Raw genomic sequence first — 21,591 nt, 5'->3', positions numbered from 1 at the left:
CTGTAGTGAAAAACAAAAAACAAAACCAGCCTAAACCAGAGTGAAAGAGATGTTTTCTCCATTTCCCAAACACAACAGTAAATAGAGCTTTTAAATTCAGATAAACCCAGTGGCTTGGGGTTAAATAGTCTCTTTGGTTTAGTTACTTTGTACTTGACCTTGATCTCAGACAGGTGCTGAGACAAAGACCTTTAAGAACGTTTGTGTCCGCTTTGTTAGGAGAAAAATGACTCAAGGAGTCAGCTCTTCTGCAGTGCCTGGTCCAGGAACAGTCACGGATATCTGAGATCTCACCTCTGGAAACCTTTGCTCAGAGCTCCTGGCTTCTAAAGCCCGCTGGGTAATCGGAGCACTGCTTTCAAAGTGGCTTTCTATTTCTGACCTTCCTTGAATTTCAGGAGAGAAATAGGGGAATAATTATCTCTGAAAGCGTCTTTAAAGCTCTTTAGGACAATCTTGGTCTGCATTTATCTGGGCATTCCTAGCTGCATACTTAATAGAGGCAGAAGCTAGGGAAGTGTTGGATCTCTAAAATTTCTAGCCATCTGAAAAGGCCATTTTTTGGTTATTTTAATTTTATTATGATTTTTTTTTTTTTAGCAACACATCTGAGAAACCGTGTGCCTTTTGAAAACAGCATCTTTTGGAGGCCCAGGGTTTTCTGGATGTTAAAGCAGGTAGCCTACAGATCTGATACTGAGAGGGGGAAAGGAAGATGAGAGCAAGCTGCCCCCACATCTGTGGATTCTACCACCAGGGTTTCACACACCCAGTGTGAGAATCTGCGAGAGAGATGGCACCTGTTCTGAAATATACGGACCTTTGCCTGACTTGATTCTCCAGATGGTACCAACTGCCTACATTGCATATATGTTGTGGTAGGCATTGTTAGCACACTAGAGATGGTTTACAACAAGGCTTATATGCAGGTGCCATGCCATTTTATTTATTATCCTTATTTTTCTGTTTAATTTTTATTTTTTGAGGCAGGGTTTCACTCAGTTATGTAGCCCAGACTAGTCTTGAATTCATGACAAGCTTTCTGCCTTAGTCTCCTGAGTCCTGGCGTTACAGACATGAGCCAGCACATCTGGGTTGTATTCCATCTTTTTATGTAAGGTACTTGAGCATGTGGGTTTTAGAGTCTGGGAGCCCTGGAACCAGCCTTTCCTTAGGCATCCTCTCACCTTGATCAAATCATATTGCTTTTTAAGGTTCATCCTTTCTTCTCCCAAGTGCTTTTCTACCATTGAAGTGTGTATCTCCTGTCTGTCCTTTCGTGTTCTGAGCACTCCTCCATAAGTAAAACTCCTAGTTAATAATCATGGCTAGGACAACTTTAGCAGACTTCTGTCTAGTTAGAGCTGGGAAGCCAAGGCCTTATTCTTTGGACTGAGTTGCTTAGTTTAGTTACTGGAGCCACAGGGCACCTGGGCTGCTTGTCTTAGCACTAGTATCTGAGGAGACGCTGGTCTGGTCTGTCTGCTTGGTCTGGGTAGAACAGTATTTTTCGACCTGTGGGTTGCATATCAGATACCCTGCATATCAGATGTTTACATTATGATCCATAACAGCAGCAAAATTACAGTTATGAAGTAGCAACAACAATAACTTTATGGTTGGGGTCAGCACAGCTTGAGGTTGCAGCATCAGGAAGGCTGACTGAGGTAGAGCTGTCTTCTGGGGCGTGCCTCCTCACTGAGATCTTAGGTAGCGGACGAAGGCTGATTGAACAGTTTCTGGGGCCCTCATTCTTGGCCTCCAGGTGTATCCCTCCTTCCTGAGTGTGATCTTCCTAGTGAAGGGCTATGTAAATTACTGGTGTGCCTCTAGAAGGCCTGACACAATCTATATAAACTTGTCTGTGTGCTTTTCTGGATACCTTATGAAGTACATAATATAGCTACTATTAAAATTATTTGTGAGCAGTATTATTTAGAATATAAACATTGACTTGAGTGAGCATACCCTGTTCTTTCCTTTGAAAAGCATCTTTGGTGTAAGTACTCAGCCAGAAGCATAGTATGTGTGATGCTCATTGACTAAATTCTGTGCTATACATATGAAACCTTTCTCACAGGTCCCCCCAGTCTTATCTCTTTGCTGTGGCCCTTTCTTATGTGGGCAGTCAGGTTTTTGTAGGTAACTGAAGTATTGTTGAAGTGTTCCTGATATTTCTCTTAAACTTATTTGCATCCCAGCCACCTGCTTGTAGTGAGGAGTGGTAATGAAAATTGAAAATCTCTCCTTTTTTTCTCTCCCTGGAAACCCAAGTAGCAAGGATAGCGTTGGTCACATTTTTCCTGCAGCACATTCCCTAGCCTTGTTCTTACTGAAGAACACTTAGAGCAGGAGACATGCAGAACTGCACTGGAGGGCGGAGACATGCTTTTGGGCTGAGGAAATAGCTCAGTCAGTTTGAACTCAGAACACACATTAAAAAATAGGTGTGGTGGCACACACTTGTAATCCCAGTGTTGAGGAGGTGAAGACAGACAGGTTCTTGGGGCTTGTTGGCTGGTCAGTTTAGCCTAATAGGTGACCTCTGTGTTCCAGGGAGAGACCCTGTCTCAAAACCACAAGGTGATGGCTCCTGAGGAGAGGAATTACACTGGAAGTTGATTTCTAGCTTCCATGTGTACCTGGATATACACATACGCATGCACACATATGCATACATTTTTGCTGTTTTATGGGACAGGCCAACCCTTCAGGAGGTGTGAGCAGAACAGGGAAGCGATTCTTGGTGGCACATTCTTCTATACACTTGTTGGGTTAGGTTGACAGTGGCAGGAGACCCAGTCTGAGATGATAGTGCCTTGCCAGGCCAGCAATACAGACAGTAGTGCCTGGAGCTGATTTGGTGGCTGGAAACCTCCTCCGTTGCTGCAGCCTGTGGACTTCTCATCTGCCCCTTCTTGGCCTCCCCTATGCTGTGTGGCTTCCTTATCATTGGCAAGTACATCTTCTTTAGGACAGAGGGGAATAGATGTTTATGTCCAGCAGATTCTCCCTAAATTGAGAACCGATCAGGTACACAAACAAGACTTTGAATATTTTAAATATTTTGCTCTACTTTGCAAAGGCTTGGTAATGTTCTTCCAGCAAGCTGCTTGTTTCATAGTGGCACCGAAGGCGCAAGGCAGATGCAACAAGATGAACAAGACAAGGTTTTGTTACTTAAGTGCTGATGGTAACCTAAATCGTTGAAGATGAGTAACAGCAAAGGGCTGACTGTAGAGACTTCTTATCTTTGGGTGTGAATGATTGAGTCCAGCTCAGAGTAGCCTCTTTATGCTTGTGTATTGTTTCAAGTCCTGTCGTCCCCCCCCATACCAATTATGGAAAAGAAGATGGCATGTACAGCTTTGCCAAACGCTTTTCATTCTGCAGATAGGGCCCTTCCCGTCTACTAATGATGCTGTTGCCCTTTTCTCTTTGCTAGGACCAGCTCATTTTCACTCGTTTGTTTTCTTACCTTTATGTTCTATAGACATAAGAGCAGAGCTTCCCACGTCCAGTAGACACTAAGCTCTTCAGTTTATACTGCTCATAGAGTTCCCCATTACAGGAATTTGAATTAAGTTGTTTTTGGAACGCTGTCTGCTTAAAAATATTTGTCACCTTTTTTGGGCAGAGATTGGTATGAAGATGATTATATTGTAGTTTTTTCCCCCGCCCATCAGTGTTTTCATTGTATCGCTCAGGCTGGCCTTTAACTCATGATCTTGTTTTCTTAGTCTTGACTTACCTTTTTTGATTATCTAGTAAATTTGGAATTTGCATTCTGGGCTTGGTGGCTTCTGTCTAATTGCAGCACCCAGGAAACTGGTTAAGATCCCTACAAGTTATGGGATACAGAGTGAATCCCTGTAGTATTTCTGAATTAGCTTCTCTTAAAAGTTGCTAGTAGGATGGTTTTGTTTATTTGTATTTTTTTCTTTTTTGGCTTGGAAAAAAGAATATTTGTGTAGGGATTACAAGATTGATAATGAATTACATCAGCGAGGGCTTCTTGGCTGTTGTATTATTTCTTGCATTTTCAAAACTGTTCGAAGAACCTTATATGGTGATCCCTTATCAGATACAATTTGCACGAGTTTTCTCCCATTCTGTGGGTTGCCTCTCTCCTCTGTTGCTACTCTCTTATGTACAAAAGTGGGTTTTTATGATCCCTCTTACTGTCTGTACCGCGGTATGTTGTCAGAGGTCATTGCCAAATCCTATGCTATAAAGCATTGACCTTTTCTTATCTTCAGGGAGTTTTTTAGTTTGGGGTGTTGCATATGAGTCTTTGACATATTTTAAATTAAGTTTTCGTATGTGGAGTTCCCCTTTCATTGTTTTGCAAGCAGATAACCACTTTTCCCAGCAGCACATACTGAACAAGACTATCATGGAACGATCTCAGTAACCTTGGTGAGTTATTTGGCCATATCTCTGAGGGTTTGTTTCTAGGTTTTGTGTTCTGTCCTATTGCTTTTTATGTCTGTCTGCATACTACTGTAACTACACTATTTCAATTGCTGTAATTTTTTTTTCTTTCTTTTTTCCCCCTTCAAGACAGGGTTTCTCTGTGTAGCTTTGGAGCCTGTTCAGGCTGGCCTTGAACTCAAAGGATCCGCCTTCCTCTGCCTCCCAAGTGCTGGGATTAAAGGCTTGTTTCACCACTGCCTGATTGCTTAACTTTCTAATATAGTTATATAGTTTGATACTAGCAGACATGGTTCCTCCATCACATTTTTTAATTCAGATTTTTTTTTTTAGATCACTTTGGCTATTTGGGATTTTAGGATAAAAACTTTTTTTTTTGTAGAAAATACCATGGAATTTAGATAAAGATTGTGTTATATTTGTAAATTGCTTTAGGTAATCTTAACAGCATCACATCTTCTGATTTGTAGACATGGACATGGGGAATGTTTCTCTTACATCTTTTGTCACAGTTTTACTTCTTTGGTTAAGCCTGTCCCTAAGTACTTTTTCTTTGACCTTAGTGTGAATAGAATTATATTGGCAATTTTCTTTTCAGGATGCTCACTGCCCTGTGTAGTGATTGTGCACCCTGCCAACTATCTGAGTTCATGTATTGATTCTGTTTTATTTTTGTGAACTCCTGGACTTGACATGTAATATCTGCAGATGTAGGAGGCTTTAGTTTTTCTTCCCGACTCGAATGTTCGTTTCTTTTTCTTGCCTGAGTGCTGCGGTTAGACCTTCTGATACCGTAGTGAGTAGAAGTAGGAAAGTGGCTATCCTCACCTTGTTCCTGGTATTTGAGGAAATGCTTTGTCATCACTGATGCTCCCTGTGGGTTTTCATGACTTTATTACATTGGGTGGTTTCCTTCTATTGCTAGTTTGTTCCTTTTTTGTTGTTGTAAGGGAGTATTGGGCTTTGTCAGTTGCTTTTTCCCTCTGCATCACTTGAGCAAATCATGGAGGCGTGTCTTATTGCTTCCTGTTGATGTGGTGTATTGCAGATTGATTTGCATGTAGCAAATACTGCATATTCCAGGAATAATTTCTCGTGGTCTCCTGTGTATAATCCTCTTAGTATACTGCTCAATTCAATGTACGTGTGTTTTGCTGAGGATTCTTGTTATCCTCAGCATTAGAGCTCTGGCCTAGAGTTTTCTTACAGTGTTTTTGCTTGGAGCTGGTGTCAGGAGGATGTGACCCTTTTAGGATGTGTTTAGAAGTGATCCCTTCTCTTCAGACATTGGGATGTTTGAGGATTGACATTCTTGGTATTATTTTAAATGTTTACTAGGAAAGCTATTAAGTTAAAGCTTTTCTTTGTCAAGAGATTTTCTGTGATTGGTTTCCCCTCTTCTCTAGTTACAGGATTGTTAAATTTTTGCTTTTTTTTTCATGATATAATTTCTGTTCATTTTTGTGTTCTTAGAAAATTTGTCCGCTTAATGTAAGGTATCCTACTTGCCAGCTCTCTTACAGTCCTTGTTAGTTCTGTGGAAAAGTGATAAAAACGTCCTTACTCTTGTTTCTGATTTTAGTAATTGTTTATCTTCCTCTTTTTGACTTACTGCATCCGCCTAAACACTGGTGAGTTTCATTGAGGGTATTTTCCTCCCCAAAGAATAAACTTGGTTTTCCTGCTTTTTCTTAGTGTTTTTTCCTTCTTTCTGTTCTATTTATTTCTGATTCCATCTTTGTTCTTTCTCTTACTAGCATCTGTTTAGTTTCTTGTCTTTTTGGTTCTGTAATTTACAGTTGATTCAGTGATTTGGAATTTCCTTTAAGTGGAAGCATTGATTGCTGTGTGTTTCCCCGAGCCCTGTCTTTGCTGTAATACCGTATGGTTCAGAACATTGTGTTTTATTCTCTTGCTTCAGTTGTCTGTTTACTAATGTATTGTTCAGTCCCTATGATTTTGTGATTTTCCTGGTTTTATTTCTGTAACTGACTTCTAACTTCTTCGTGTTGTGGCTGGGGAAGTTACTTAGCATTTACAGTTTTGTGACCTTGTTCACAGTCTGGCTGTCGTTTATCCTGGGCAGTGTTGGAGAAGCGTGTTCGTGCTCTGCTTGCTAGTGTTCTATTTACAGTGGGTGTAGCCAGTTACTTACGTTTCCTTTCTTGTATTCAATCCAGTTGTATCTGGTATTGAAAGTAGAGTATGAAAGTCTAATACTAATTGTAGAACTATTCCTTGTCTTCAGGATTTTAAAACATGTTTTGGTGACCTGCTTTTAGATAGACAAAACTTGCTGTATGACTCTTTACAGTGCACATGTGATTAAGCCTGTTTCATCAGGTGTTAGGCTCTCACCCTGCTTTCTTTTGGTAACGATCTATTCTGTCTTTGGAGCTGAAGTGAGTCTCTACAGATTGCTCCTATTTTAAAAGATCCTTTATGCTATTTTCTGTCTTTGAATGGAGAGAGAGTTGAATCCATTTCCGTTTAAAGTCATTATCAATGAGGAGGAAGTCTGGGCATGTGGGCTCGTTTCTCTGTGTCTTGTAGCTGTTTTTGGTCCTTGTATTACTGTCTTCTGTGCTTGATTATTTCTCCTTCTCCTTCTCCTCCTCCTCCTCCTCCTCCTCCTCCTCCTCCTCCTCCTCCTCCTCCTCCTCCTCCTCCTCCTCTTCCTCCTCCTCCTCCTCCTCCTCCTCTTCCTCCTCCTCCTCCTCCCCTCCCTTTTTCCTTCTTCCTTCTTCTTCTGCAGCTGAATCCTTTAAATTCTTTCTTATTTTTTCTTGTGTATGTTCTATAGCTATTTTCTTTGTGGTTACTATGGAAATTACCACTAGCATCCTAAAGTTCTAACATCCCAATTTGGATGTATACACATTAGCTGCTGTTCTAGGGTGTCTTCAGAGCCACTGTCAGGGCATCAGCCCTTTGTACACCCCAGACTCAAACTCCTAGTGAATTAATAAAAGTCTAGTACACTAGTCTCTGAAATCATGTATGAAACACGTGTGCAGGCAGAAATACAGCTTTTAGACCAATTCTATTTGAAAAAGCATTGGCCTGAAATCAGCTAGAAACTACAGTAGTAAATGGTGGCTTAAGTGGTAGCTTTTTAATTTGCCCATGCGTTTTTAATCTTTACTGTGATCTTTATGACTTCGAAGTTTCATTCTTTCAAAGAGAAGACTGGGTTCTCACTGTGTAGTTCAGGCTGACCTTGAGCACTGTACTCTCTTCTTATCCCGAAGTGCTGTGGTTGTGTTGGTCTGTGTTGTGGGCATGGCTGGAAGACCCTTATGGTCTAATGCACTTTCCTCTCACCTTGCGAAACTCTTTTTCCTTTCCTTTTTCCTTTTTTCCCTTCTTTTTTCCTTTCCTTTCCTTTTTCCTTTACTTTCTTTTTTCCTTTCCTTTCCTTTCCTTTCCTTTCCTTTCCTTTCCTTTCCTTTCCTTTCCTTTCCTTTCCTTTCCTTTCCTTTCCTTTCCTTCTTTCCTTTCCTTTCCTTTCCTTTCCTTTCCTTTCCTTTCCTTTCCTTTCCTTTCCTTTCCTTTCCTTTCCTTTCCTTTCCTTTCCTTTCCTTTCCTTTCCTTTCCTTTTTCCTTGCCTGGCCTCTCTCTCTCCCTCCCTCCCTCCCTCCCTCCCTCCCTCCCTCCCTCCCTCCCTCCCTCCCTCCCCCCTTCTTTTTCAAGACAGGGTTTCTCTGTAGCTTTGGAGTCTGTCCTGGAACCTACTCTGTATACCAGGCTGGCCTTGCACCACCACTGCCCAGGTCTTTTTCTTGTTTTTAAGGACAGCTATAATGGTAACACATTTTGTCAACCTTTTATTTACCGGGAACCTCTGAATTCTTCTCCCATGGTCAGCTGAGCTTATGTGTGGAATTTCAGGGAGGTCTCATGGCAATCATACTGTGAGGCTCGCTTATATGTGGCAAGCTCTGTCTACTGTTACTTTCAGGTTCTGTCTTTGGAAAGTGTTACAGCGTGCTTCAATGCAGCTGACTTTGTCTGAGAACCATTGAACAGTTTGCATATTTGTGTACATGTCTCACTAAATTTGGCGACATTTCAGTTATTATTAGTTCAAAGATTGTTCTGCTTGTTTCTCTCCTTTCTTTTTTTTCCTGTAACTTCCACAATGCTTATTATTTCTCTTGATGGTGTCTATCTTGGTTTGAGTCCGAAATGCTTCTTGCAGATTTGCTGTTCTGAAGGCTAGAGAGCTTTTAGGAAATAGGTCAGGCCTTTGGAGGTGGTGGACATTTCTAGTTCTGGCCTGTGTGTGCTCTGCTTTCTTTCCTGGCCACCATGTGAATACTGGCCACCACCATATGTGCCCACCTTGAGGACAGCTCCTCTCTCAAGGCCCTGCCATTATTAGGCCCTTCCACCATGCCTTTCTGCCTTGATGGACTGACACTCCTAAAGCCAGGAGCCAGCACAGACCGTCCTTCCTTCCTCATGGTACTTCTGGGCTAACGTGAGGTATCATTGGCACAGTGAGGCAGGAGTAGTTGATACAGAGGCCTTCTGGTTGCTTAGTCTCTACACTCTCTTTTTTAGTCTGCTTACTTTTCTTTCTGTTCTCAGACTTGTTCTTTTTCATTTGTCTGTCTTCCCCTTTGCTGGTTCTCCTACCTGATAAGAACTTTGAATGACTCGAGCTGCACAAGTTTGTTCACTTTTTTTTCCTTTAGGGGTCTTACAACTTTATTTTTGTTTTGTTTGTATTTCTCCATGCATCTACATTCTAGATCTTTCTGTATTGTTAAGATCACTGCTGTTTTAGGATGTCTGTCTGGACATCTGCCATAAGTACTTTTCATGCAGTCTTTGTTGGATGTGGGTTTGTTCTTGTATCTCGTGTCTATTAAGACATTTTTCTGTTGAAACTGCTCTTCTGAATCTGATAACATGAAAACTCTGGGGGTCGGGTTCTTGCTCTTTCTTGGGATTTGCTGTGTTTGTTACTATTGCAGGCTGTCCATGTGCAGGACGGGTGAGGTGGAGACAATGGCCTCCTTAGATCTGTTGCCTTTCCCTTGGGTGTTGGACCACTTTCTGATTTTCATTGTATATGCAGCTGCATTTGAATTAGTCTTTTCCTCCTCACCTGGTAGTTCTGGTTCCAAATTCAATAACTTTGGGAGTGTTAGGCAAACATGCTGTCTCTGAGCTTCAATTTTTGAAATGTCCAGTTTTTTAAATCTCTGTCCTACGGGGGAATGAGAAAAATCAAAGAGTATGTGTGCTGGCCTTTCTAATCTATTTAGTCACCTCAACTGTGAGAAGAAAGACTTGCAATTATGGTGAAAGGCACCACAGCGGTGGCCTGTGGCTGTACCTCTGTGATGTGCACAGCAGTGACCTGTGACTGTAGCTCTGTGATGTGCACAGCAGTGGCCTGTGACTGTAACTCTGTGATGTGCACAGCAGTGACCTGTGACTGTAGCTCTGTGATGTGCACAGCAGTGACCTGTGGCTGTACCTCTGTGATGTGCACAGCAGTGGCCTGTGACTGTAGCTCTGTGATGTGCACAGCAGTGACCTGTGACTGTAGCTCTGTGATGTCTACAGCAGTGGCCTGTGACTGTAGCTCTGTGATGTCTACAGCAGTGGCCTGTGACTGTAGCTCTGTGATGTCTACAGCAGTGACCTGTGGCTGTACCTCTGTGATGTGCACAGCAGTGGCCTGTGACTGTAGCTCTGTGATGTGCACAGCAGTGACCTGTGACTGTACCTCTGTGATGTGCACAGCAGTGGCCTGTGACTGTAGCTCTGTGATGTGCACAGCAGTGGCCTGTGACTGTAGCTCTGTGATGTGCACAGCAGTGACCTGTGACTGTACCTCTGTGATGTGCACAGCAGTGGCCTGTGACTGTAGCTCTGTGATGTGCACAGCAGTGGCCTGTGACTGTAGCTCTGTGATGTGCACAGCAGTGGCCTGTGACTGTACCTCTGTGATGTGCACAGCAGTGGCCTGTGACTGTAGCTCTGTGATGTGCACAGCAGTGGCCTGTGACTGTACCTCTGTGTGGGTGCACAGCAGTGACCTGTGACTGTAGCTCTGTGATGTGCACAGCAGTGGCCTGTGACTGTAGCTCTGTGATGTGCACAGCAGTGGCCTGTGACTGTAGCTCTGGGATGGTGCATGGCTGTGACCTGTGACTGTACCTCTGTGATGTGCACAGCAGTGGCCTGTGACTGTAGCTCTGTGATGTGCACAGCAGTGACCTGTGACTGTACCTCTGTGATGTGCACAGCAGTGACCTGTGACTGTACCTCTGTGATGTGCACAGCAGTGGCCTGTGACTGTACCTCTGTGATGTGCACAGCAGTGGCCTGTGACTGTAGCTCTGTGATGTGCACAGCAGTGGCCTGTGACTGTAGCTCTGGGATGGTGCATGGCTGTGACCTGTGACTGTACCTCTGTGATGTGCACAGCAGTGGCCTGTGACTGTAGCTCTGTGATGTGCACAGCAGTGACCTGTGACTGTACCTCTGTGATGTGCACAGCAGTGACCTGTGACTGTAGCTCTGGGATGGTGCATGGCTGTGACCTGTGGCTCTACCTCTGTGAAGGTCTACAGCAGTGGCCTGTGGCTGTACCTCTGATGGGTGCACAGCAGGGGTCTGTGGCTGTACCTCTGCGATGGGTGCACAGTGGAGGTCTGTGGCTGTAACTCTGTGATGGTGCACAGCCCAGCATAGATACCACTTGTGATAGCTCCACACTGCCGCCCTACTAGCTGAAGAAGTTCCTTTAGACTAGGTTTTCAACTCAGGCCAAACCAGGATTGGTGACTTCGAAGCTGAAAGGAATTTCAGGTCTGGCCAGTTTAGTGAAGTCAAGTTGGAGATTATTGAAGATACTTTAATATCGTGTCAGTATAGGGTTTTTTAGACATGCTTTTACAAGGAAGTCACACGTAGCCTGAGTGGAGGCATGTGTTCCTCAGGGGAGGGGAGGGAGAGTAAGTGTAGCTGTGGGCTTCCACAAGAGAGAAAGAGCTTTAACTGTCTCAGCATTAGCCCTGAATTCCCTTTTGACTCTCAGGTTACATCTCAAAAGGTTGCTAAGAGCGTGTTTTTCCTCCTAACTCTCTTTTGATAAAAAAGGTATGCGGGGTGGCTCTGGAAATGCCTTGGATGGAATTATGATCTGATAAGGTCAAGCCAGAAGCCACTAGGGTTGCCTAAAGGGTTAGGAGATAATCCTTTTCCAGCAAAGGGGTTTCTGGTGAGCTTCCTACAGAACTGCAGATTTATAGCTGGGCAGACAGAAAGTTGGGCAACTGTTCTGGAATTCTTGCCTTTCTGTTGATAACAGCTTGGGTGGGATCTCAGGACGAGGAAACCTTTCTTCATGTCCTCCAGATATTCCTCTCAATATTTCTGCCTCTGTGACATTTGGTCCAGCTAGGAGCAAGTGTGCTCCTACCTGGACAGCCTGGGGCTGAGGTTATGAGAAGGTGCTATAATGGTACAAAGTGATACTGCCTGAAGCCAATCACAGTGTATCATCTGAGCCTTACCCTGGCAGGTGTCTCCAGAGCTCCAGTCACACCATACAGATCCCTTCTGTGCAATGGTCACCTGGGTGGAAACCGACCCTTGGTGCTCCTACACTCCTGGTTTGATTTTGTTTTAACTGTAAACACATCTTTATTTTCACTGTTTTTAAAATCTTGGTTTAGTTAATCCTGCAATGTTTCTAGGCGCTACTAATAGAAGTTTAAACAAAGGCAATAAATGTGTCTGTTTGTGTGGCCTAAGCCCTGGTATGTGCCCCACCTTGCCTTCCAGCTCACCTACTTGATCTCTAGACACCAACATATCGACTTGGTCTTTTAATTTTCATTTATAATTAAAAGCATTGTGTTTCTATACTTTAAAAGCATAACATAATTGAGATTATATTTAATATCTAAATTTTTCTTTAAGCATCATTTGGAGATCTGTCCATGTTAATTAATATAAATCTAATCCAACGAACATTTGGTTTTGTATTACTTTTTACAATAATCTGTCGCATTATACTTTGCTAGTCGATGTGAGTGTGAGGAACTAGAGAGGATTGCAGGGCATGCTCACTGTTGTTACAGTTGACAATGAAAAGAAACCCCGTTTAGAATGTAAGCCTGGAGACTGTGCTGGGCACAAGGCTGTTGTCAGCCCCTGAGGTTTGGAAGGCTCTTCTAGGGCAGACTCATTTGTTCTTTGGGCCTAGGAATGTGCTGTGTACCCAGCACAGAGCCCGCCTCATTATCCACACCACAGGCAGGGGTACACAGGGACAGGAAGTGACAGGCGCCTCTTAAGGCTCCCTTAAAAGACTCTTGGTCTCAGAATAAAGGGTTGCATAAAGTCTTTCTTTTGAATGGTTGTCTATTATGACAGAAAGTCTTCTTTATTTCTTCTGATCACTTAACATAATAAACAATTTAATGCTTGATGAATGTTATGTTCAGAAGTACCAGTGTTTGAAATGGCCAGTTTTTATATGCTATTTCTTGTACCACAGTGGTTATCCTGCCTATTCTTTAAGTTCCTCAAACCCTCTATTGGAGCCCTTAGCAGAGCTCTGAGCTACACTTCCTTCACATATCCCGGGGGACCCATGAGCCAGAAGGCTTGTAGGGTGATGAGAACATTAGGTGTGCAGAGCCACATCTCAGGGATTGCTCGCTGCCAACTGGCCAGGGCCGGAGGAACTGTCTAGTGCAAACCCCCATGGCAGTGAGAGCAGGACATGCAGTGCAGTGTGGGAAACAGGTAAAGAAGCAAATGGGGCAGCACTCAGGAGGGAAGCCCCGGACACCTGCGCAGACTGCTCTCCCCTTGCTGCTTGTCCTCCTGCTGCAGATAATGTAGATTGTGGCCCCCAACTGCTTCTCTGGAAACTGCAGTGGCAGTTTTTGCTCTGGCTGTTTCTTTGCCTGCAGTTACCTATGTGGCACCTTTCTTACCTTTGAACCATATTCGTTTCCTCAAGAAGACATTTTTATGTTTCACCTTTGCAGGTGGATATTATTTTGCTTCCTGCTTAGCTGAAGTATGTCTTTCGCTGTGAAATTTTTTTAGTTACCTATTTTATTGCTGTGAAGAGACACCATGACCACAGCAACTCTTATAAAGGAAAGCATTTAATTGGGGCTTGCTTACAGTTTCAGAGGCTTAATCCTTTATCATTAAGGCATGGAGCATGACAGCCACCATGACAGGCAGGGTGTGGGAGAAGTAATTGAGAACTCCATCCTGATCTGTAGGCAGAGGGAGAGAAAGGGGATTTGGGGTAGTGGTGGTAGACCTGGGTCTGGCTTGGATTTTTTGAAACTTCAGAGCCCACTTTCAGTGACACACTTCCTCTAACAAGGCTACACCTACTCCAACAGGCCAGGCTTCCTAATTCTTCTCAAAAAGAGCCACTCCCCGGTGACTAAGCGTAAGTGACAACTATATGAACCTATGGAGGACTTTCCCATTCGAACGACCACAGTTTGATCTTAGCCAGTTTTCCTGTGAAACCTTTCTCTGTATTCATCCTGCTTACACAGGACTTATGTCATTAAAACAAAAGTTGAATATTTAGGGGGAAAAACCCCTTAGAACAAAGCCATTTTCACTAGCTGCCCAATGTTGTTTGTGTGTATTAGAAAGGAAAATTCGAATCAACAGATTATTGTACTTGAATTCTGCTTTTAGCGTACTAATCCTTACTTAGACATCCCTGCCTGCTTCTCATGAATCACCTTGTAAGCCAGCAGTTAGCACTAAGGAGTATGTTAAATAAGTTAGTAGGGAACTATCTTCCAATGAGTCCATGTTTCTGTGCGTGGATCTTCTCTCTTGCATCTACTCTTCTTGTCATGCTTTGCAATGTGCAAACTAAATATACCATACTCCCTTCTTGTAGCGAGTGTGCAAGAAGAGAATAAACTGCTTGTGACCGTGGAGAATGCTTAACACCCTAAACTTTAGCTAACAGCTGAAATGAAGATACACTGGATATGGGGTTTGAATGGTAGGTGACCCCACAGACTGTGACATTTGAATACTTGGTTCTCAGTTAGTAGCACTGTTTAGGGGAAGTGTAGCCTTGATGGAGGAAGTAGGTCACTGGGTATGGAGGGGTCTCTTCCACCACCATGGCCAGGAGTGTAACGATCTACAGAAAGCAAGAAGGTAGCTTGGTTCAACATGACTCAGTAGCCAGTATAGTTCAAACTTTGAGAGTCTGACGCCAAGTAGTTTATTTTAGGCACATTTAAGCTTTATTTGCTATGGCTGTTTCTTTGGTGAATTGTTTCAAGGCACAATTTGGTGAAAATTTTCTATCTCCATACCATATGTGCAATCAAACTTAAGACATGACTACACTGAAAATTTTTGTAAAGTACATAAGACATTTGCTTTAAAGATGGGGTGTATAGACTGATATGTGACAATTTCCATAAAGATAGATACTGTAGATTGATAAGCTCACAATAAGGGCTGGGGGAGGATTCAGTGGTCTCACAGTGCAAAGGTCACCAGGCTACTAACCGTATCCTCTCCCAGGCTTCTGGGCAGAAAGCAGGTTTTAAGTCTTCCCTTTGAAGAGACAAGCCTGTGTGTTTAACATTCCTGGTTCTCCTAGTGCTTGTCTGTGAGCAGAAGAACCTCTGCCTCCACAGCTGGGGGTGAGCTTTGAGAGTTTAATGACTCCAGTCAGAGTTTGCTTTCTCTTCTTCTTCTTGGTGGGTCAAGATATGAGCCCTGAGTTCTCAGCTTCCAGCTCTCATTGCCACGCCTCCCTGCTGTGTGATGGTGGTAGACTCCTACCCGTAGAACTGTCAGCCCCACACAAATCCTTCTAAAGTTGCCTGGGTCATGGTGTTTTATCACAACAGTAGACAGAGAACTAAGCATAAACGTTTTACTCCGGTGTCAGCATGCTGCCCGTTATCTACTTGGCTTTCGTTTACTGAACTCCACAGCAGCTTTCTCTCTGCATCCAGAGCTGAGCTTGGCATGGCCCTTTTCTTGAAGCATTTGGAATCTAAAAGATGAGACAGGTGTACATTTAGGTGCAGTGAGGTGAGGATTTGGATATTGACAAAGTACAACACATAAACTTTTGGGGTTTCTCATTAGTGGTATTAGGGGGTGTGAGCCACGGATATGCAGCGAAGCAGAACTATATAACTGTAACTGGGGTTCCAGTAGTTCTTCTGATAACATTCTTTTTTTCCAGAATTTACTGAGCTCCCATGTGACATTTATATTTATGTATGGAATTGTAGCTCTTATGTGAGTGGAAGTACGGCATACTGCTTCTGTCCTAGGTGAAGGCTTTTCCTTGTCTTTCGGTGCCTCAGTGACAGGTTTAAGGCATTAGCAGTGCTGCAGCCGCTGCAGGATTTGGGTGATGTGCTAGGAGCTTGGCTCCCAGTGTGGCAGATGGAGGTGCTGAAACATGTAAGAGATGGGGTGTAGTGAGGTAATTATGCCACCAGAGTACCACCCTCATAAGGGATTAGAGCGTGGCTTCTGAGGGAGTTTATTCTCACGAGCACCAGTAATTATGTATGTGAAACTGGTCTCTGATTCTCATGTTATTTTTCTCTTTAATATGTTCCCACCATGGTTCCCTCACACTAACTACTATGTTGTGAAGTGGCCAGAAGACCCTTACCAGAGGTCAAACTGATGGACTAGGACTTTCAAGTGTCAAAACTTCATTCTCTGTACATTACCCACTCTCAGGCATTTTGTTATAGCAGCTGAAAGTACAGTAGCTAACCTTGACTTGACAACTTATCTAGAGGGATTTCTGGTTTCAAGAGCACTGTTGTTAGAGCTGTTTCAAGTATTAACACTACCCCCAAATTAATTACACAAATGTATCTTCTCAGCGGTGTGTACCCTGTCTTCCCTCTTGCCAGCAGCACACTATTTAGCTTGCATTTCACTTTGTGTGGGATGAAGTTTCCGTGTTACACAGGGTTACCTTACCTCCTACCTCTGCTTCCCAAGTAATGTAAAGAGGTATGCCATCTTGTGCAGCTTTGCTTTATATACCACCTTTTGTTCTTTAAAACATGTCTCAGGTAGTCTTGAACATAAGATGGAGCTGTGGATCCTAGTCCTTACCTAGAATTGGAGGTATATTCTTCCATGCCCAGCTTGGCTTAGCTTTATGATCTTTTTCAGTTTCACAGATGTAAAGTGGATTCTCACTGCTGTTTTCCTGTCTGTTTCTCAGATCACACACGGACATTCTTTCAAGTACTTAGCAGTGACTTCCCAGTGTTGGGTTGGCTCTGTTCTCTGCCTGTCCATCTGTCCTAAGTAAAAGGCAGAGCTAGCACTTTGCCATAGATGCCCTTTCCTTCCCACAGGCTTATACTTTGCCACTTATGGGAACTTTTGCCATCTGTACATTTTTTCAAGTTCATTATTTGCTTACTTGTTTTTCTGTCCTATTAGAAGGAATGTGGGCTCTCCAAGATGATGAAAAATGCCTCTTGTGCTCTTTGAAGACGGGTGTTTTCTGTTGAGGGTCAGCATTCCTGTTACTGTGCTTTGTTTGGCTGAGGGGCCGCCATCCCTTTGTTCTTTCCTGGTTATCTGGCTGTGCCATCACGATTGTTGAGACATTTATCTCTTTCTGCGCTGATTTCCTTATACATCTCACATTGTATCCTACTTGGAATTCCCTCAAGTGTTTTAGAATTTGTGGTGTGTCCGTTGATTTGGTGGCCTCTTCAGGAACCAGTTTTACACCTTTTTAATTATTATAGGGTCACCATACTTTCACTGTCTGGCAGAAGTTAAGGCTAGCCCCCTCATTAATCTTCTTTTCCATAATTAGCCCAATTATTCTTCATTATTTTCCCACAGGAACTGTAGACTTAGCTTTTGAGTATTCTGAAAGAATATCCTCTTAGTCTTCCTGGAATTGTAGCAAGTTTACATGGGAATTTAGATTTCTTTTAAAAGCTTTGCTCTCCTGGACAACTGTTTCTTATACATCAAATATTTCACACTCCCTCCCTTCCTCCACTCTCCCCTCCATCTCTAAGTATAGTTTAGGAAGATTTACTGATCTCATAGAAGTACTTAGTCTGAAGCAGACTTCCTGTCTTCGTGTATTTTCTCCCATATCCCTGTGTTTGGTAATGCACACTCATCTTTTAGGGTCTTTTATGATCATGTACTGGGTAATAGCCATGTGTGCCTTAGGTAAAAGTTGGACCTAAGTCCAACTGCAGTGCTCCGGATCCTCGGTGGAAGATCACTTGGGAACAGTGACTGAGTGTGAAGTGTGCAGTAGCGTGGACCGGAGCTCCAGTTGTCGCACTCTGAGTCTGTGACCAGTGCCGCCTTTGCACCGTCTCCAGTGTGCTCATCGTCTCCTTGCCCGCTAGCTTCTGTGTCCTGTGAGTGGGTTTATAGTCCATGCTTGAAACTTTTAGTTTGATTTTTGTCTTTTTCAAGTGGGAGAAAATAGTAATTCTTTAGATAAACATTGAGTTCATTAGTCATTCTTTTTCCTTTCAAACTTTCCTTTATTCTTTTGTTTGTTTCTGTGGTGCTGAGGATGGAATCGGGAATCCAGAGGTAAATGCTGAGTCACTGAACATACATCCAGCCCCACAGCTCTTAAATTATCAGTCCTGTACGCCCTGCTTCTGTTAACTCTCTCTGCCCTTACTGAAAGTCACCATAATGAGGGGAGCTCCTGATTGTCTTGTCCTTGAGGAGGAACTGGGGACAGAAGTGCTTCTGGACCGCAGCAGTCCTTCTCATCCTGGTCTGTAGTCCTGCTCTTCACAAGACTCTTCAGCAAGCCTTCCACACTTCCCTGGGTTCTCAGATTGGTACTCCAGGTCGCCGCAGCCCCAGTGTCAGTTCTAGAGGCTCCCTTATTGAGCACATTGATTCAAGGAGACATGATTGCTTTAGTACCACACAGACTTGATTTAAAACCACATTGGAAAACAGACTCTTGTTTTATGTGATTGAGTCCCCTTGATGTCTCAGCATCTGACTGAAGAGTCAGGATAGCGCAGTCTGGTCATGCAGGGTGACACTGTTGGACCTTGTGAACACCTAGTATGTCGCCGAGATTACTGCCCCAATCTTTCTCTTATGTGCTTCTGCTGCAGCTCATGCACCTCCCCCTTGGACAAGTTGGAAAGCCGTGGGCTGGTTGCTATGGGAATTGATGGGTGCTGCTGGCAGAGGGAGAAGGGAAGTTCTTGGAACTGACCCAGAAATCTTCAGGGAGCAGGTTTTATTTTTCTTCTGCCTCTGGCTTCCCTGCCCGCTGTTCTTGGATTTGATTGGGGGCAGCCTTTCCTGGAGTCCTTGGAGTCTAGGGTTGGGTGGTGTTCACCAGAAGACCTACCTCTAGGAGGAGGGGTTCAGAGGTTTGGTGTGACCTGATTGTGTTAGCAGTTGGCTTCTGAAGCTTTGCTGAAGTCACACAGCCTGTCTCTCTACACTGTCTAGGAATGTGCTACAGACAGGTGAGGGAGAACCTAGTGGTTAATTCCAGGGGCATGACCTTTTCCCTCACCACCACCCACACAAAGACAGGTGGAGCAAATGTCAAGATGGAAAATGGACATTTTAGTAAGTTGGTACTCATATTGGGCAATAATGAAATTAAAATATATTTTATAGAGAGCTGGGTATGGTGGTTCATGCTTTTAATTCAGTACTAGGGAGAGAAGCATTTGGATCTCTGAGTTCAAGGCCAGCCTGGTCTTGTAGAACAAGTTCTAGGACAGCCAGGGCTACACAGAGAAAAAAGTCAACTTTTATCATTTGATTAATCTGATGAATAATTTCAAACTCTACCTTGATGTAAGCTGTGCCATTTTTATGATAAATCCCGAGAAATAAGCGTGAAACACTCATTTTCCTAAGAGAAGTATCTGGCTTCAGCAGATGCTATGAGTGACGCCTGGGCACTACAGAGCTTGATTGGGACCTCAGCATGTCCAGTTTCAGGTCTGCTCTGTTCTTGATGGGGACCTCTGCATGCCCAGTTTCACTGCTCTGTTCTTGATGGGGACCTCAGCATGTCCAGTTTCAGGTCTGCTCTGTTCTTGATGGGGACCTCTGCATGCCCAGTTTCACTGCTCTGTTCTTGATGGGGACCTCAGCATGTCCAGTTTCACTGCTCTGTTCTTGATGGGGACCTCTGCATGCCCAGTTTCACTGCTCTGTTCTTGATGGGGACCTCAGCATGTCCAGTTTCAGGTCTGCTCTGTTCTTGATGGGGACCTCTGCATGCCCAGTTTCACTGCTCTGTTCTTGATTGGGACCTCTGCATGTCCAGTTTCAGGTCTGCTCTGTTCTTGATGGGGACCTCTGCATGCCCAGTTTCACTGCTCTGTTCTTGATGGGGACCTCAGCATGTCCAGTTTCACTGCTCTGTTCTTGATGGGGACCTCTGCATGTCCAGTTTCAGGTCTGCTCTGTTCTTGATGGGGACCTCTGCATGCCCAGTTTCACTGCTCTGTTCTTGATGGGGACCTCAGCATGTCCAGTTTCACTGCTCTGTTCTTGATGGGGACCTCTGCATGTCCAGTTTCAGGTCTGCTCTGTTCTTGATGGGGACCTCTGCATGCCCAGTTTCACTGCTCTGTTCTTGATGGGGACCTCAGCATGTCCAGTTTCACTGCTCTGTTCTTGATGGGGACCTCAGCATGTCCAGTTTCACTGCTCTGTTCTTGATGGGGACCTCTGCATGCCCAGTTTCAGGTCTGCTCTGTTCTTGATGGGGACCTCAGCATGTCCAGTTTCAGGTCTGCTCTGTTCTTGATGGGGACCTCTGCATGCCCAGTTTCAGGTCTGCTCTGTTCTTGATGGGGACCTCTGCATGCCCAGTTTCACTGCTCTGTTCTTGATTGGGACCTCTGCATGTCCAGTTTCAGGTCTGCTCTGTTCTTGATGGGGACCTCTGCATGCCCAGTTTCAGGTCTGCTCTGTTCTTGATGGGGACCTCTGCATGTCCAGTTTCAGGTCTGCTCTGTTCTTGATGGGGACCTCTGCATGCCCAGTTTCAGGTCACTGTTCTGCCATTTTTGATTTTGTGTTTATCACTAATGAAAATGTTTTTATTTTTTTGATCTGACGTTGAATTCCTGGCTCAGATGTGAACGTCTGTCTAGCTCTGTTCAAACTTAACTGTGGGGCATTAGAAGGGAGAGTCACTTAGCAGAGGGACCACAAGTTTCTGAGTTACCTTGTGATTTGGATAATTCTCATTCTCTGGGAGGGGATCCAAGGAAGGATTGGAAAGCAAGGACAATCACACATGGTTCTTGTTCCTTAGAGCAGTGGTTCTTAACCTTCCTGATGCTGAGACCCTCATGTTGTGTGATCTCCAACCATAAACTTATTTTCATTGCTACTTTATAACTGTCATTTTGCTACTGTTATGAATCATAATGTAAATATTTTTGGAGATAAAGGGTTGACAAAGGGTTTGCAACCTACAGGTTAAGAAACTCTGCCTTAGAGCCTCTCCTTTTGTAGCCAGTATAAGATCATGAAAAGTTAAAGGGAGACGTGTGGTGAATGATGAGAGATGAGTTAATGAGGCAGTGGCTGCTGCAAGGCCAAGTGATCTTCCCAGGGGACCCTAGAAGCCACGTAGAGGGGCTCACAGCCATGGAGGAGGAGTTGGTCCCATTCATAGGCATTCACAGATTAGCCATTAGTATTTGAAAGTAATCTTCTAGAATAAGCAACACTTTTAACAAGTGTTGTCCTTTGTTTTTTAGCCTAGAATTCTTTTAACTTCTCTGGCTTTTATTTATCAGGGAATCTTGCAGAATGTCTGCCTGGGCTGTGCAGGTGACTCAGGAGGAGCTAACCATAGCAAAGGTTACCTGTTGATCCCTGAGACTTCTATCAGAGAGGAGAGTGAGTGGAGAGTCCTGGGGTGTGGAGTCACCCCTGAATGACATGGGTAAAAAAACACAACCCTCACCTTAAAGGCAATCAGGCCAAATATAGTGACTGTGGCCCAGGGACACAGATTTAGGTCACCCCAAGCACCATGTTCCTGTATGGTTAGAGTTTCATGTAGTTTTTGTCTTAACAGAACAAAGAGAGCTATACACCAAGGCCTTTTTCATTTATGTGGGTGGA

General features: G+C 43.9%; 1 protein-coding gene across 12 annotated transcripts in view; it reads left to right on the top strand.

The window, feature by feature from the left end:
• Positions 1 to 21,591, top strand: part of Sipa1l1 (signal induced proliferation associated 1 like 1) — a 284,116-nt gene that overhangs the window by 62,225 nt on the left and 200,300 nt on the right. The window lies entirely within an intron of this gene.

The sequence above is a fragment of the Microtus pennsylvanicus genome, chromosome 14 (assembly GCF_037038515.1).
Source record: "Microtus pennsylvanicus isolate mMicPen1 chromosome 14, mMicPen1.hap1, whole genome shotgun sequence".
Taxonomy (NCBI): domain Eukaryota; kingdom Metazoa; phylum Chordata; class Mammalia; order Rodentia; family Cricetidae; genus Microtus; species Microtus pennsylvanicus.
The sequence above is the reverse complement of the archived record's forward strand: the minus strand, read 5'-3'. Positions and strand labels throughout refer to the sequence as shown.